Raw genomic sequence first — 16,930 nt, 5'->3', positions numbered from 1 at the left:
ATTTTGACTAAATTTAACCAAACTGGGTGCTAAAAGCTTATATCTCGAAGCTAATGCCCCTTTAAATATACATAATATTGTTAAACTCACGTTCTTAATAAATTAGTTTTGTGTACAAATAATCCCAAAAAAAACCTACATAGACTATTGACTGCATGTAGTCAAAACCTGTTTTAAACTACATGTAATCATTGATTTTTGTATCAATGGGAACGAAATAAAGGTTAGTTTAAGGGTTGAGTACACTAAAGTACACCACACACAGTTTAGCTCAATGTGAACACGGCCTTATTGTATCATACTGTTTAATAATATAATATACACATAGTTTAATAGATACATGATATTTCGTAATCGTGAAAGCAAATTGTATTCCCATTGGGTATTATAATGTGGGTCTTCTAGTTCAATTCTTGGTGGCCTATAAAACAGAACAGCTTTTATTTGGTAGTCGTCCGGCGCCGATTACACCAACAACAGTAGAATGTAAATTCTTTGGTAGGTCTTTAAGGTTACCTCGATTTGCTGGATCGTGGTTTTCGCCATTTACGTCTTCCCATATTTGACCTTTTTTTGCATTGCGCACATAGCAGTCCTGGGTTATAATTATTCAATGATCGAGTTTCAGCGGATGGTTTGCGCATATACACAGATTGTCATTATGATTCAATTTGATAGTAACATAACATATTTTTTTTTTAGCGTCGGGAAAAAATTGCATGTATGAATATCTATTCACGTAAGTATAACCCGTTTTATCAGGTAATTCCCATTCTTTTTCATTATTTACACGAAGGTTTGCTCCTCCAAGCATAACAGCATTTCCACCAATCTCAACCCCTTTTGCCGTCTTGTATGGTATGTCACTAGTTACTTGCACATATACATTGTGAGAGCTGGAATTTGCTATATTGATTGGCTTAACCATTTAAACTGAAATATGCAAAGTGAAACATATATACAAATCGATACTATATCTATTTATACATATATAAAAATTGCATGGAGAAACATCATCAAATGGGGATGTTATCAAAATGCATTTATTTTAGGAAATACATCAAAACAGTTAAGTCAGAAAAGATAAACCCTCTTAATTCATGTTAGAGCGAGTTGCAACTTTAAATGTAGCTCACTGACGCATTTTAATTGATTTGAAACTTAGGACATGCTCACACCAAACGTCGCGTATAGTAAACCTGCCTACGATTAGTTTCATGTAAAATATATCCAATTGTACATTTTTTATAACCTTTTGTTCACTTATTATAACCTATTGTACATTTTCGATTACCTTTTGTTCATTTTCTATAACATAATTTTCATTTTCTATAACCTATTGTACATTTTCTATAACATATTGCACATTTTCTATAACATATTGTACATTTTTTATAGCTAATTGTTCTTTTTTCATAACCTATTGTACATTTTCTAAAACCTATCGTATATTTTTTATAACCTATTGTACATACCATATATCCAATTGTACATTTTTTATAACCTTTTGTTCATTAATTATAACCTATTGTACATTTTCAATAAAGTTTTGTTCATTTTCTAATACATAATTTTCATTTTCTATAACCTATTGTACATTTTCTAAAACCTATTGTACATTTTCTTTAACATATTGTACATTTTTTATAGCTTAATGTTCATTTTCCATAACCTATTGTACATTTTCTATAACCTATTATGCATACCATATAACCAATTGTACATTTTCTATAACCTAGTTTCTATTTTCTATAACATATTGTTCATTTTCTATAACCTTTTGTACATTTTCTATAACCTATTATACATTTTCTATAACACATTGTTTATTTTCTATATCCTTTTGTTCATTTTCTATAACAGATTGTACATTTTTATTTTCTATAACACATTGTACATTTTCTATAACATATTGTTCATTTTCTATAACCTATTGTTCATTTTATAACCTATTTTACATTTTCTATAACATATTGTTCCTTTTCTATAACCTATTGTTCATTTTTTATAACCTATTATACATTTTCTATAACCTTTTGTTCATTTTCTATAACCTTTTGTTCATTTTCTATTACCTATTGTACATTTTCTATAACCTATTGTACATTTTTTATATCCAATTGTTCATTTTTTATAACCTATTGTACATTTTCTATAACCTTTTGTTCATTTTCTATTACCTATTGTACATTTTCTATAACCTATTGTACATTTTTAATATCCAATTGTTCATTTTTCATACCTTTTTGTTCATTTTCTATTACCTATTGTACATATTTTATATCCAATTGTTCATTTTCTATAACATTTTGTTCATTTATTATAACCTATTGTACATTTTCAATAACCTTTTGTTCATTTTCTATAACATAATTTTCATTTTCTATAACCTATTGTACATTTTCTATAACCTATTGTACATTTTCTTTAACAAATTGTACATTTTTTATAGCTGATTGTTAATTTTCCATAACCTTTTGTACATTTTCTATAACCTATTATGCATACCATATATCCAATTGTACATTTTCTATAACCTATTTTCTATTTTCTATAACATATTGTTCATTTTCTATAACATTTTGTACATTTTCTATAACCTATTATACATTTTCTATAACATATTGTTCATTTTCTATATCCTTTTGTTCATTTTCTATAACACATTGTACATTTTTATTTTCTATAACACATTGTACATTTTCTAATATGAGGCAGGCATTACCTGTGAATGGGGACGAAGTCTATGATTGTTTTTTTTTAAATCAACAATGTTAAAAAGAGAAACGGAAATACCGTAACGTTTCCGATTTTGGTTCTGTTATTAGGGATTTTAATTGTGACGTTATTAAAGTTATGACGTCATATTCAATGTAAACAAAGAAACGCTGTCATTAGGTAACGTTTTTTTAATAACAAACATTTTTTTAAATGAATTAGTATTAGTTCCTTTCTTAGACTGATAAATATACATTTTATTAAAAGTCTCATGTAAACAAGACCGGAAACGGAAGAAGATTTCTGCGCAGATCCGGAAATTCAAAAACGCGACAAAAAAATTTGAACGATTTTGAGTTCATTAGTACAATGAAAAATTCGGGAAATTTTCCCGATTTTTAGATTATTTTTTTTTTTTATTGAATTTTCTACTGTAATAGGGGACTTCGTCCCCATATAACCTATTTTATATTTTCTATAAAATATTGTTCATTTTCTATAACCTATTGTTCATTTTTTTTAACCTATTTTACATTTTCTATAATATATTGTTCCTTTTTTATAACCTATTGTTCATTTTTTTTTTAACCTATTATACATTTTCTATAACCTTTTGTTCATTTTTTATAACCTTTTGTTCATTTTCTATTACCTATTGTACATTTTCTATAACCTATTGTACATTTTGTATATCCAATTGTTCATTTTTCATAACCTATTGTACATTTTCTATAACCTTTTATTCATTTTCTATAACTTTTTGTTCATTTTCTATAACCTATTGTACATTTTTTATATCCAATTGTTCATTTTTCATAACCTTTTGTTCTTTTTCTATTACCTATTGTTCATTTTCTATAACCTATTGTACATTTTTTTATATCCAATTGTTTATTTTCTATAACCTATTGTACATTTTCTATAACATATTACCCATTTTTTATAGCTGATTGTTCATTTTTCATAACCTATTATACATTTTCTATAACCTATTGTATATTTTCTGTAACCCTTGTTCATACCATATATCCAATTTTACATTTTCTATAACCTTTTGTACATATTATATAACCTCTTCTACGTATTCTATCTATAATATATTGTACATATTCTATAAACTTATTGTACTTGTTATCTAATTAGGTATACCGCAAACTTGAGGTGCAAAAATGGGTACTCCATATTCGGATTTCGACAATTAATGTCTCTTCAGTGATTTTAGGATTCGAAACTGTACAATTTACCTCAATTTAGGATAGACTCTTGAATTTTGAAGAGTCGGTATAACTATATATATTATAGTTAAAGCAGGGGATAGAAGAAGTGTAAAGTAGAGGTTCCTACCCCGCTCTGGGATAAAACTGGCTTGTGGAGGATAGATATCATATAACACCGGCAGCTGATCAAATGAAGCGAATGAGTCTTTACCGGAAGTAGCAATCGGGCTTATCCTGGTAAATCTGCCGTAAAAATCTTCATAAGGGAAATGGTATTGCCCCTAAGGGAGCAACCATTTAACTTCAAGGGGCGGCGGCGGAGGGTTATGGTTTTTCTTTCTTAGTCAGATTTTTTTTTAGTTTTTGAACGTGATCAATCAGATTATTTTTTCAAAGTTAACACTATACATAAGGTATGGGAGAATTAAGTAAATAAGTAAGTAAGAAAGTAATGACTTTATTTACAGAGGGTGACTCAATTAGCTTTCGTTAATCTACCTTGAGGCCCTCACAAAGAACAAACAGTACAAATATTACAAAGCTTACAGTTTCTAACATATTATGTAAATGCACTATTCATACTAACTATAAACTGTCTGTAGAACAAAAGAAAAATAAATTCATTGATATATATACATAACATTCAAATCATTAGAATATTTGAGTAAGTTGTTATAAATCATTTATAGACAAGAAATCAACACATTTTTGTTTAAAAGTGTCCAGGTATTCACAACATTTTATTTCATTTGGTAGTTTATTCCAAAGTATAGATGAGCTATATGCAAAAGATTTCTTCATTGGATTTGTGTTCGGTCGTACAACAGCTAAATTATTATTTGCAGATGACCTTAGATTTCTACCATGTAGGTTAACAATTGGACAACAGAGTTCTTTTAAGTAATCAGGTGCTTTTTGTTTAGAATTTTATGAACAAGAATAAGTTTATGATATGAAATTCAAGATTTGAAATTCAACCACTTTAGCTCTTTAAATAAATTTATACTAGGTGTTAGTATTGGTGCATCAAGTATAATCCTTGCAGCTCTTTTCTGCATTTTAAGAATTTGTTTATATCCATCCTCATAGCAATTTCCCCATATTGAGCAACAAAAATCAAATATAGGCAGAATATAAGCATTATAAAACAGCTTTCTACTACTTATATCCAAAAATTTCTTAATTCTAGATAGCAGTGCGATACGAGAACTTAAGTTTTTACATACATAGTCAATTTGAAATTTCCAGTCCAAATTTTTGTCAATATATACACCCAAAAGTTTCTGTATTTCGACGGGTGTGATTGGGCTATTTTGTATACATATATTCATATCATTTCCTAGCAAAGTCCGTTTCTTATTTGTTCCAATCAACATAGAAATAGTTTTTAAGGGATTTATAACCATCCTATTGTTCAGACACCAATTATTTATGGTGTTGGCATCGTAATTTAGTTTCCTTTCTATCTCTTCCTTATTTGTTCCATATGTATGAAGTGTTGTATCATCAGCATACATATCAATGGCTGTATGAGTGGCTTCTAAAGTCATGTCATTTATGAATAAGACAAACAAAAGGGGACCTAAGATGGACCCTTGGGGAACCCCATATTTGATACATTTAGATTCTGAGGCTGTATTACCAGAGCACACTTTTTGTTTTCTATTAGACAGGTACGACTCGAACCATTTTATTGAATGATAAGATACTTTGTATAAATGTAATTTATGGCAGAGAATGGTGTGATTAACGAGATCAAAGGCCTTTTTTAAATCTAGAAAGACTGTTCCTACAACATTTACAGCATTACCATTATCAATACATTTGAGCCAGGTGTCAATTAATTTGGTAAGGGCTGTCTGACATGAGTGGTTAGATCGAAATCCAGATTGTGCCTCATGTAATACTTTATATTTTGACAGATATAGATAAAAATGTTTTGCGACATGTTTTTCAAATATTTTTGATAATGTAGGAAGTATTGATATAGGTCTGTAGTTTTCTGGCATATGTTTATCACCATTTTTAAATATTGGAGTTACTTTTGCTAATTTAAGATTTTTTGGGAAAACACCCTCTGGTATACTTAACTTTATTAAATACGTTATACTTGGGGCTAAAGCTTTCGATGACAGTTTAATGATAAACGGACCAACTTCATCAAGTCCAGTTGCTTTTGATGTTTCTAGTTTAGAAAGTAATTTCGTTGTTTCGTCTAGTTTAATAAACGGAATCGTAAATCTAACACCAGCGGGTATTTTATCTTGAACATAATCATTTAATTTATTTGTTTGATATTGCGTGCTATTAGTTACATATTTATCACCTATTGTTGTAAAGTGAGTGTTGAAATGATTTACTATATCTTGCACATTATCATACTCTTTATTGTCAAAATTCATGGTAGATGGAATTTAATTTTGGGTTTTGAGTTTTAAATCTTTGAGTAAAGCCCAAATTTCTTTAGGTTTTTTGTTATTTTCTATTACTTGCTTGAAAAAGGACTCTTCAGATTTTTCTATTAATTTAGTACATTTGTTGCGCCAATAACGGAATTTTTCCCAATCCCTCTTGCTTTGATAATAGTTTCTTTTCTTTTGAGCGTCTTTTATCTCATCTGTAAGCCAATCTGGTTGGCGTATATGTTTAATTCTTTTTACTTTGACAGGAGCGTGCCTGTTATCAACTGACAGAAATAGTTTATACCACATGTCAGTGGCAGATTGAGTATCACTTATTTGTTCAATTTGAGCAAAATTTGTCTTATTTAAATCCTCCAAAAACTTGTTTTCATTAAAGTTTTTAAAACATCGATACCTAATTTGTTTATGCTGTAAGCTTGGAATATCTTTTTGGTTTATTTTTCTCGTAATACATACTGGATAGTGATCACTAAGGGCTATTTTTGGGACATATGTTTCAACTATATTTTCAGGGTGGTTAGTATAAACATGATCAATGATAGTACTTGATGTTGATGTGATACGGGTAGGAGTATCAATTAATTGTACAATAGATTGTGTTAGTAAAAGATTTTCCCATTTATTGTTCAAGCACCCCCCTGTAAAATCGATATTGATATCGCCCATTATTATCATTTCTAGTTCTAATTCATTTGCCTTCTCGATTTCCTTTTCAAATTCAAGGAAGCCGTGTAATCTCTTGACTTAGATGGTCGATGTTTTTGAAGCTCAAACAAAAACTTAGTTTTGACAAGGATTTATACGTTTTTTGCAATTTTGGAATAGATGGTTTGCTTCCAATATAGTTCTTCTTTACAGTGAGTGTTGATTTTTGTTGTTTATCACAATATTATAAGACTTATATTATAACAAGTTTATTGAAAATTTGCATTGACATAACTGAAAACAACTCACTAACGTTACCAACCGGCCAGTAAAGTCAAACCTAGAATACCCAAAGGCTATTTGTTATTCAGTTGAATTGTGAACTGTGAACTTTGAACTTTTGCATTGAAATGGGTAAAAAGAATAACGGTAATGGTAATACCAGGAATAAATCTACTCAGGACAAAAGTAAAAGCAATGATGTCATTGATGGTAATACCTTAGATGATTCGGTGAGTGTAATTGGTGCCATCACAGAAGCCCATAATGTAATTTACAATGCTGACGAAACTATGTTTGGACATCTGTTCGACAATACGCAGTCCAAATCAAATAAGTTAAAAAGAAAACTTTCAACAGTCAGTGACAGTGAAAGTGAGTCAGATTCTGTAAAAACTACAAAACAACAAAAACGCACTAAAAACCTCCAGGCAACAGTAAGCGGTAGTGTTAGTAATGTAATTGCGGAAGCTGAAGTACATATGGACTCAAGTATATCTCCCGATGTGCGCGTTCTTAGTCAAATGATCAGTACCCTTTCGCATGATATGCGTAATATGTTTGGCGATATGAATACACGCATTAATGATCTTGAAAGAAATCTAAAGAGAGCGTAAAATAACTGTTAAGGTTAATCAAATCATTGATAAGCGTGTCAATTCCGAAATTAAAAAAGTCCGATCTGAAGTCAACGCCGTTGTAGATTCTTTGCGCCTAGATATTGATGAAGACTTGCAAGTGGTAGAGAAAAAACTTGAAGATTTTTCCAACCAAATAACCAATCAATCTACCAGCAATATTGATTGCAATCTAGTTATCAGGAACCTTCCGGAAAGTACAAATGAAAATATCGTATCAAAAGTTTCCGCCTTGTTCAGAGAAGGTCTAAAAGTGCAAATTACCCCAATAAACTGTGAACGTAAACAGAGCCGAAGTACGCATACGAGTGGTGTTGTTATAGTCTCGTGCAAGTCCAAAGCAGTTGTAAATGATGTAATGTCAGCTAAATACAAACTGAAATCCAGTCGTCAGTACAGTGATGTTTTTATACACAGAGATCAGACTGTTCAACAACGCATAGAACGTAAACACTTTCAGACAATCGTAGATGTGTTAAAGTCTGTTGATCCACATATCAATATGAAAGGCGCGGAAGTTTTTGCCAGTCGTTTTGTTAATAGCAAAAGATCTTCCGAGAACCGCAACGAACATGAGAGTAGGGGTACTTCTCATACACAACAAAATACATCACGACGTGGAACGAACAATTCAACAAGAAGTAACACTTCCAACTTACATAGTAACACTGGTCATAGTAACTACAACGCAAGAACAAGTCATCGGGAACAGAACAACGGACGCAGCAGTAGAAACCACCATCAACAGTCGAGAAAAGGTAGATGGTAGTTATCTGCAGGTTTTTGGAATGTAAATAACTGGAACAAAAACACTAGCTCTGATAATTGTATTATTCGCTCTACTTGTATAAATAAACTCGATTTAGATATTATATGTATTGGTGAAACTCATTTGAAAGGAGATGATGTATTATTTATTAATGGTTATAAATGGATAGGTCAAAATAGAAAAGTGTTACATAGAAATGCAAAAAATGGTTCTGGTGGTGTAGGTATTTTTATAAAAATGTATTTTTATGACTTATTCCATATTACTATATTAGACACTTCATTTGAATGTATTTTGTGGATAAACTTAATTGAAAAATCATCTGAATTTGAATTTAATATTTGCATTTGTTATTTACCTCCAGAAAATTCAACACGTCAAATCGATAAAGATACTTTCTTTGACACTTTAACTACACAAGTTTATGAACATCAAAATAAAGGGCCGTTTTTCATTTGCGGAGATTTTAACAGTAGATGTGGTAATGAAAGTGATTATATTGAGGGTGTTGACAATTTATGTCAAAGAAATGTCATTGATTTTAAGTGTAATTCATACTGTAATGCATTTATTGATTTCCTTATTAGTGCTAATTGTTGTATACTCAATGGTAGAAACTTTGTAAACAATGATTATACATGTGTATCGACGAAAGGTTGTTCAGTGGTTGATTATTGCATTGTACCTTATGATAATTTAAACTTGTTTAAAGATTTTTGTGTTATACGAGCGAATGATCTGGTCACGTCCGCAGGCTTCGACGTGAACGGGGTAGAGTTAAAACTAATACCTGATCATTCACTTATTAAATGGAGTATAGATTTAAATGCTTTTATGTCTAATGTACAACCAACAAATGATAAAGATGAGACATTTTCTACGAAGTTTGAGAAATTTGATTTTAATAACATTCCTGCAAATTTTATGAATACCAATAACGTTTATCAAAATATATGTTCATTAATAGAAAGCCTTAAGATTGTTGAACATCAACAAAATTGTGTAAATGGCATTTATGATGATTTTTGTAAAACGGTTGAATCAGAGATGTCTGATAAAATACCAAGTAAGACTATTTTTGTTGGTGGTAAGCAATCAAATAAAAAATATCGGAATAAGAAACCCTGGTGGAATGAATCTTTGAGTAAATTGTGGTATGAGATGTGTAATGCTGAAAAAGCATGGAATAAATGTAAAAACATGCACCAAAATCATCTAAAAGCTATGTACAAAAGAGGAAACATTTTGATAGTGAGGTTCAAAAAAGTAAGAGAAAGTATTGGTATGACATGCAGGAGCAATTACTCTCTGAATCTAGCAAAAATCAGCATATGTTTTGGAAAAAGATTGGTAAAATAGGTATTGCAGAAAGTCGTAAACATGTAATTCCTATGGAAGTAATCGATGATGATGGTAATGTAAGTTCTGAATTAACAGATGTTCTTGACAAATGGAAATCTGAATATTCAGAATTGCTTAATCAGCAAAACAGTTCGATTAGGGTTTCTGATTCTTGTGCCAGTTTAAATGAAGCGAGTACTTTTAATGATTTTTGTTGACGGAACCCATTTCGTATCAAGAAACAGTACATGTTATTGAAAAGACAAAAAGGGGTAAATCTGCTGGCATCGATAACTTACCGGGGGAGGTTTTTCTTAACCAAAGTTCAGCTCTATTTCTATACCATTTATTTGATATTTGTTTTAGATATGGTAATGTTCCTGATTTATGGAATAGAATTATTATTAATCCTATTCCTAAATCTAACATGTCAGACGCGAGAGACCCCCTTTGTTATAGAGGGATCGCCCTTGCAGCAGTGTCTTACAAATTGTACTGTAATATACTGAGCGATAGATTAGCTCATTGGGTAGATGATAACAATGTACTGGCGGACGATCAGAATGGTTTCCGGCAACAACGTAGTACAATTGACCAATTGTCTAGTCTTACTAATATGATTGATGTAAGAAAAAAACTTCGTAAATCAACCTTTTGCGCCTTTATTGATTTTAAAAAGGCTTACGACACTATACAAAGGGATATTTTGTGGTATAAATTAAATAAAATGGGTGTTGCACAGACTTTTTGTTCTGCTATTAAGTCAATTTATACAAATGTTTTATGTTCTGTAAGAATAAACGGTCATTTCACAGACTGGTTTGATGTTAACTGTGGCTTGAAACAAGGATGTCCCTTGTCGCCCATTTTGTTCAACTTGTATATTAATGATTTAGTTACATTTCTTAAGTCCTTTGACTGCGGAATAGAAATAGGTGATGAAAAACTGTGTATTTTATTATATGCTGATGACGTTGTAATTATAGCAAACGATGAAAAAGAGCTTCAACTTCTGTTAAATGCTTTATCTACATGGTGTAAAGACAACTGTATGAAAATTAATGCAAACAAGAGTAACGTTGTACATTTTAGACCGCCATCTATACCTAGATCTGATGTAATTTTTAATTGTAATGGTCATACTATTAAGTTTTCTAGTAATTATACTTATCTTGGTCTCGTTTTAAACGAGCATTTAGACTATAATGTTACTGCAAAAGCCGTTGCATCTTCAGGAAATAGGGCTTTAGGGTTGGTAATAGCCAAGTGTAAACTTTTAGGTGGTGTTTGTTTCGATGTATTTGTAAAATTATATGAAAGTTTGGTTTGTCCTATAATAGAATATGGAGCAGGTATATGGGGTGTAAAATCATATTCTTGTATTAACTCCATTCATAATAGGGCTTGTAGATTTTTTCTCGGTGTAGGAAAATATGCACCAAATGCTGCAGTTACTGGAGACTTAGGTATAACACCTATTTTTGATAAGCAGTGGAAAAGTATTATTCGTTTGTGGTGTAGATTAAATAACATGAGTTCACAAGTGGGCTGATAGTATGAGTATTAAGCATAAGTTTTTTAGTAAAGAAAACCTTCTGTGAACTAAATTTAAGTCATTTATCGTGTCCTGAAAATATGGACACTAACTATGTTATAAAATTTTTTATGTCAAAATTACATAGAAAACATGTCGATAATTGGCATGCTGTTTTGCATTCTGATAAATCTATATCGGGTAGAGGTGGCAATAAGCTACGAACTTACAGACTGTTTAAGGAAAATTTTGAACCAGAGGAATACTGCAAAATAGCTTTACCCTTCAGTCACAGAAGTGCTTTCGCCAAATTTAGATGTGGTGTTGCTCCCCTTAGAATTGAAACAGGGAGATATGAAAATATTGTTTTAGAAAATAGAGTGTGCCATATATGTGACGTTTTTATTGAAGATGAAGCGCATGTTTTATTAAGATGTCCTCTTTATGACGATTTTAGAAACCATTTATATCATGTTGCTGAAACTTTTAATGATAATTTTAATACTTTAGATGATAATCAAAAGTTAGTGTTTTTATTCTCAGATGTAAATATGATTCGTGTGTGTGCCAAAACCTGTCATTTAATTTTAAAAAGACGTAGAAATTTTATATATTGTACATAGTATTTTATTTCATATTATGTATTATTATTATTATCTATGCATTTTAATAGTCTCTTATAATTCTGTATAGAATGGCTCTCATTTTATTTAGTGTTATTTTACAATGTTACTATTGTATAAAGATTGATTGTACTTGTTGAGAGATGAGACTTTAATAAAACATTGAATTGAATTGAAATTCATCAATCCACGATTGTGGCATATCAGGAGGTCTGTAGATAAAACATATTAATAGGGATTTGGAGTTTTTGAAATGGATCTGAAGCCAGATACTTTCCAGTGAACTTATTTCTAAATTAGTTCTTTTTTTTTGTATTTTAAAGAGCTAGAAACGTAAGCAACTACACCCCCTCCCTTTTTCTCACTTGTTTCACATCGATCTTTGCGTTCAAGTTCAAATCCTTGAATACTAATAAAACTGTCTTCTGTGTTACTTGTGAGAAATGTTTCACATATTCCCATAATATGTGTGTTATTTTTTTTATTTATAAATAATTTCATCTCATCAAATTTAGATAGGACCCCTCTTATGTTTAAATGAGAAATTTTTAATCCATTTTTCTTAAGGCCAAAATATGTTTCTTCTAAACATTTTGTAGTTTTATTTTTATTATTTTGATATTTTTTTTGCTTTTATTGATTCTTTTCTGTTATTATTTAAAGATCTGGTTTTCTTTAAAGTTGTGTTCTGTAAGTGTAAAGTTTTTTCTGCACTTATGGAAGAATAGTATTGATCATTTTCCATTCCTTTACATTTACATTCCATATTATCACACAAGGTACATATGTTATTTAAACATTCAAATTTGTTCATTGCTTGTAAAAGAAAAGTTTCGGCATAACATGCATTGCCAGTGTCCTAATTTGATGAATACAAGCAGTTTTTCATTTTATGTCCATATTTTGAGCAGGTCCAACACAGTATTTTTGTCTCATGGCGTCAAAATCGAGAGTTGTGTCCCTCTTCGCCACAGAAAAAACAAACACCAACGTGAGAGTTGTTTTGATTTAAAGATGTTGTGTCCGACTTTTCTTTGGTGACTTTGACAAGTGTATCGTATAGTCTGAGAAGTGTTGCCGTTCCTCTGTCAATGAGGTGAATTCCGTCACGCCAGATTTGTTCGCTGTTGAGATGACAATTTTTTCTAATAAAGCTTTGGACAGTTTGTAGGCATTCCTCATCATAACTTTCGGCTACTTTCCCAATTATGTGGTTAACGATTTTTACGTTTGCATCTCTTCGTGGTGGACATTCGGCTAAAATAATTTTAGCATTCCTAGTTGTTTTACGAATTATGTCGATCATATTAACAAATTCACATTCAACGAGTTCAGGATCACGCTTGTTGCTAGCATCATTGCCTCCTACTTGTATGAAAAAAGTTTTAAAATCTTTTAAATCCATATTTTCTAGTTCGCGTCTAATGTGTGATGTATTAGCCCCACGAATTGTCTTTACGGCGGTGTTTTTCATGAGTCCTCGAGTCCGTATCCTTTGTAGGATCGAACTACCAATAATAAGGGTTTCTTTCGGGTCATCTCTAGCATGTCTAGGCTGCACATGTCTCTCTTGTTTTGAATTATTTATTTTTTTAATTAATAATTAGTAGAAACCGTATAAGTTTCAGTTTGAGTGTGGTTATCTACACTCAGTACACTTTCTTTAATTATTCTAATTGGTTGATTAGTATATTCAGGTTCCGTTTGTGTCCCCATGTGGTGTTTCATCCTGATGTTTATATTTGATTCATTTATATCTAGCATTGTTTGTGTTTCAATGGTGTTAGTGGATTTAATGTTCTGTAAACTTAATGCAGATAAATTTGTTACTTGATCTGCTAGAGTGTTACATTGTTCAGTGAGGTCATTGATTCTTGTAATTAGACTTTGGATTAATTCACTGTTTTCATGGTGACATAATCCAGATGTTGACCGATTTGTTTGCGGTGTAGACATAAATTTGCGTTTTCCATAACCACAGGACATTTCAATAGCACTTGTGTACATAACATCACTTAATATTGTATCTGATAAGAGACTTTCTGTGTTTTCCAACATCTGTTTTGGATCCGTTTCAGATTCATCCTGATCATCCCTTTGTAAATTGGGAGAATTGTTTTTGAATTTTTCATGAATTTCTTTTCCAATACTTTTGAATATGTTTTCAAACCACAAAATGCAACCTCCTCCCTGGATATGAAGTAATTTTGTAGATTCATGCAAATGAAGCACCACTTTTCTATTCTCAAATTTAGTTTCATGTACTAATCCATTTTTGTGACGATTTTCAAAGAGAGATTTTTCTATTTTATTAAATAAAGTTTGACTTAGTATCTGGAATACTTCAGCAGTTGCAAAAGTTATTGTAATAGATGATGTTTTGTCAGTATAATCAGTGATATCATAATACTCACAGTTTGAAATGTATATTTTTGTATCATCCATTGTTTATCATTTAATTAAATATCCATTATAATTAATCACTTCTAATGTTAGTCATTTGTTAAAATTAATCAAGCTGTTCAACGTAATACATATCCATTTTTTTTTTAAATTATGAACTTTAGTTAATTAGATACATAAATCCAAGAGCTTTGGAAAACACGTCTGCCTCCATTGCTAAGTAACGAATATTAGCATTCAGAATATTTGTTTTCATCAAATTGGGGATCAGAATATTTTTTTAGAAAAAAAAACATAACCCCCCCCCCCCCCCGCCCCTTGTTTCCTAAGGGATTAGTTGAAACCGGATTTGACTGTGATTAATTTTCAGCATGGGTTTTGATCAGGACATGTAATCATTTAAATCTTTGTCCTTTTGTCTTTGTTTTACACTGATCAGTGAGACATGTACTGTGTTTATGATATTATTTTTTCTATGTTACTCGGACTCCGTCATCTTAAGGATAATAATCAGATATTTGACTTACTATTCTGTTGTAGTATTATTCCTCCACTATTTTGAAATTACTGTTCTCACTGACACAACATTCCTTAATGACCTTGAATCTATCAACTTACTGCTATAAATCTAGGACATGACATACAATATGTGATATGTCAAAATTGTTTACTGTTATGTTTTATTGTTGTTTTGTTTTGTATTTGTTTTTATATATGTGTTCATGTGTTTCAGCGATGATCCTTTTCTACTGGATTTTATACTGAATAAAATTAGTTAGTTAGTTAGTTACTGACACAGCATAGATATAAATTTCGGAAAGCATTCTGTAACTTCCACTTTCACTGTCAATGGAGTTCTTTGAAAGTGAAACTAGCGGTTGGACTGGAAATTTCGATTTTATTTTTATTTTATTTTCCACTCTTAACCGCTAAAAAGACGTCGTAGTTGTTTGGGCTAAACCGCTAATTGATCAAAACAGACAGCTTTTAAGGATTGTAAGCTTTCCATAATTTTAATTACATGTTTTAGGAAAGTTATTTATAGTGTTTTATAGTGTCACTCATTTACTACACATTCCAGATAAATATAACTAACTGTTTTAATTACAAAGGATTTTGATTAATGTTGACTTAATTGAAATCTGTGTGATGATAAAAGTGAACCTTTATCAAATGGTCCGCGTAACACTTATCAATTCAAAATTTCAAAAAAAAATCAAATTTTATTTTTTTTTATTTTTGATCAAAGTTTTAAAATATCAAAACTCCAAATTTTCATTTTTTTTTAAATTTTGAAAATTTCACCAAATACTTCAAAATTTTAAATTATAAACTTTGTTTTAAAATTTAATTGTTTATATATTTAAGCAAAGTTTAAAAATAATAAAGTAAACGTACAGTTTTGATCATTTCGCTTTTCGAAAGTTTGAATTTTTGATTTTTTATAAAAATATGGGAAAGGGGAAAAGATTCAAACGTTTATCACCATACCTTATATGAAGTGTTAAATAAAAGTGTATACCTGTTAAAAGTGCGAACCGGAATTAGAATTAAAGGAAATGAAATGAAATTTACTAAAACAAATCAAAATGAAACAATATTTTCTAAAAAGTAAATATGATAAAAATTATAAAACAAGAGGCTAACTTGTGACCTACCGAATTATTTATTACCGGGTTTGTAATAACATGAGCAACACGATGGGTGCCACATGAAGAGCAGGATCTGCTTACCCTTCCGGAGCACTTGAGATCACCTCCAGTTTTTGGTGGGGTCCGTGTTGCTCAGTCTTTAGTTTTCAATGTTATGTTTTGTGTACTATTGTTCGTCTATTTGTCTTTCTTTCTTTTTGAGCCATGGCGTTGTCTGTTTATTTTCGACATATGAGTTTGAATGTCCCTCTGTTATCTTTCGCCCATATTTTGTTTGATCTACAGGGTGAAAAAGAGAAATATGTGTCTTAAAGTCTAAAAAATAATTAGTAAAACCTGATTTTGACACACTTTTATTCTCTAAATTAAAAAAAAACAATATTCTGAAATTACTTGTCGAATTTATGATAACTGTAAAAATTAGGAACTTTGATATTTGAAAAATTTGAAAAAAAATCCAAAATAACAAAAATTTGAAAACTTTTTGAAATTTTTCATTGATAAGTGTTACACGGACCATCAAATGTATGTGATGAACATACTATGTGATATTGATATTTTTATAGAGCCAGATTGTTTTTAAAGGAATACTGACTAAACTTTCAATGGTGTCAACCGTACTCAGCAAACAAAATAACGGTAACAGGGAATTTGGTATATAGGAATCACCATGTCGGTCTGTCAAGCT

General features: G+C 30.5%; 1 long non-coding RNA gene across 1 annotated transcript; it reads right to left on the bottom strand.

Annotated features, from left to right (window-relative positions):
* Positions 1-288: 288 nt before the first annotated feature.
* On the bottom strand, positions 289-15,427 carry LOC139522990 (uncharacterized). The gene is made up of 2 exons (XR_011664544.1): positions 15,118-15,427; positions 289-933 (listed from the first exon to the last, which is right to left on the bottom strand). It is a non-coding gene; the product is annotated as an uncharacterized lncRNA (long non-coding RNA).
* Positions 15,428-16,930: the final 1,503 nt, after the last annotated feature.

The sequence above is a fragment of the Mytilus edulis genome, chromosome 5, assembly GCF_963676685.1.
Source record: "Mytilus edulis chromosome 5, xbMytEdul2.2, whole genome shotgun sequence".
In the NCBI taxonomy this organism is placed as follows: Eukaryota; Metazoa; Mollusca; class Bivalvia; order Mytilida; family Mytilidae; genus Mytilus; species Mytilus edulis.
This window is presented reverse-complemented; position numbering and strand designations above follow the sequence as displayed.